The sequence below is a fragment of the Montipora capricornis genome, chromosome 9, assembly GCF_036669925.1.
Source record: "Montipora capricornis isolate CH-2021 chromosome 9, ASM3666992v2, whole genome shotgun sequence".
Taxonomy (NCBI): domain Eukaryota; kingdom Metazoa; phylum Cnidaria; class Anthozoa; order Scleractinia; family Acroporidae; genus Montipora; species Montipora capricornis.
In genome coordinates, this window is record NC_090891.1 from 20,976,319 (window position 1) to 20,978,818 (window position 2,500).

Consider the following 2,500-nt stretch of genomic DNA (forward strand, 5'->3'; position numbering starts at 1 on the left):
TATTACAGTAGTAAAGGTAAAGTACTTACAACATTATCATGCAAATGAACTGTGGACCTTGTGCTTATTTGCTTCCTATTTAACCCCAGACGCTCAGGACTGAAGGGGTGGAAAGGTCTTCTTTTAAATTTAGGTGTGCACATTGTCCCTTATGAAATGTCAGTGTACATGTACCTCCAAATTTAAAAAGGTCAAGCTCAAAGCTCCTGGACAACTTTTCATTTGAATTTACAGTAGTTTAAGATTTGACCAACTTGATGAATGCCTTTCAAGATCTTAACGTTTTTATTCAGTCCCATTCAATCCCTTCTTTAAGAGTACTAATACATGTTTTGACAATATTGACTACAATCAGTGCAAAAGTACATGTACAGCTGTAGTTGGGACGCTAATGTCAGGGTAGGCCTGAAAACCTCTCAGACGCCAGAAACTAAGCATAACTGTCAAAATTCCACTAAAAGCTTCAAAATACAAGTCCCCCCTCCCCCCAAGAAGTGTTGAAATAGACCTGTAGGGAAATGTATATTGTCCACTATTGGCTGTAATACCGGTAAATCCCAAAACTATGAATATCTCAACAAATATTGGATAGGTGTTCTTCAAACTTGGCACCAGTAATGTACTACATCAGATAAGGCACAAAGTGATACCCATTAAAATGTTGCTATGGCAACACGCTCGTTTCCAGTCCCTCTTTGCCATAAACCAAATATCTCAGATTTTAAACAGATACATTTACATGTAAGTACAGGCAGATGGTCAGACTTGAAACGCATGTGCTGTCCATAATGCTTTACATCTCAGTCTGTATAAGCTTACCGAGCTCGTGAACATGTCTTATTATAACAATGGGCGACAAAATCAAACATGTGTTAAATATACCCAGCAGCAAAAAAAAAAGGTTTCCATGGCAACAGCATGCACTTTAGAAGGTATCATTTTTGTGCCTTACTAGACACAGATTACCGCTTCCAATACTTTTGGCGATACTCTCAACTTTGGGCTTATTACAGTCATGTGTGCATTACAGTAAGTACTGTACACATGACTGCAGCAATAAATCAGAAAATTGAGAATAGAACAGTTTGTGATATCATCAATTTTTAACTTAACCCTTTAATGCCCAATAGTGACTTATAGATTTTACTCTGTCTAACGCCAGACGATTTTACTCGTCAAAGGGAGACCCCTTGGGCACTAAAGGGTTAAAAAACTATCTCCTTTAAATATATATGGAGGGAAAGAAAATATTCCAAAAATAATTAATAGAAAACACCATTCTTGATCATTTTGAAAGGTCTTTAACGAGGCTTGAAAGGGTTTTCAGCTGAGTGTGTGTGCAAAAGCCACACACGCAATATCTGAGCTGCTTGCGTCAGCTCATGAATCAAAATGGTTGACTGGATCGGAGATAATAAACTTTGCTGGTGATTTCTGCACACTTTTCTTCCAATTCTTTTATAGATGGAATATAAACATACATTTCCTTTTCATGAAAACTATGAATTTTTTGCACGAACTGTTTAATGGTCACTTAATAAATCCGTTTTTGTTGGCTTTTACAGCTGTAGTTGAGCACGCTTGGACTTGAATTAGCGGATGACGCATGCGTAAATGCTGATCCTGTAACCTTATTTTTTTCTGATTTTGCAACTTCACTCGTTTATATCTCTGCTTCTGGGTGATAAAATTAATTGTTTTCATTTTTTGCATGTTATCTTAATTTGAAATTTATTTCTTTGAAATTTAAAAAAAATGTGAAGGTGAAAAAAAAGTTGGAGACATTTCAAAAAAACTGATTTTGCAGTAAAACTGACACACATATTTTTTTTTAAAAATTTTAACCCATTCAATTCACACTTCAAACGCCTAGGACGCCCCCCATGGATGAGTAAAATCGTCTGGCGTTAGACAGAGTAAAATCTATGAAGTCTCACTCCCAGGAGTCAATGGGTTAAATGTTTTAGAGATTACCTCTAACATTATCAGTTAATGCTGTATGGGAAGATTTCAGGCTCAAGCTCCAGGGATGGCTGTAGGATTTTTCAATCTGGGTCCTGGGACCCGCATGTTCGGCCAAATTGGGGTCCCAAAATCTTGGTGACCCTCTGCGAGAAAAAGAGTATGTTTTCGGTTATGAGAAAGAGAGAGTAACCAACTTTCCAAACTTTTTCTTTGGACAATAGCTTAAAACAGTACTGAGTAACAGTACTGTAACTACTATCAATAATGTTATAATAATAATAATAATAATAATAATATAACGTGATGTTAATTTTTGACAAATAAGTAGACTAGATATTGCTCAATGTCATGTATCAGTGAGGTTTGGGAGGACCTCTTTGAGTGTAGGCAACTGATAGATAGGTCGTCTTATGCCTTTATTTAAACCTTTGGGGTCCAGGCAGATTCTAATCTCCCCTGGCTTGGCAACGACCACCATGTTGCTGATCCAATCGCTACATGTAGGTTTAGTCTCTTTTACTAGGATGTTTTTCTT

General features: G+C 36.8%; 1 protein-coding gene across 1 annotated transcript in view; it reads left to right on the top strand.

Annotated features, from left to right (window-relative positions):
* LOC138016681 (myotubularin-related protein 2-like) overlaps positions 1-2,500 on the top strand; it is a 33,003-nt gene that overhangs the window by 3,911 nt on the left and 26,592 nt on the right. The window lies entirely within an intron of this gene.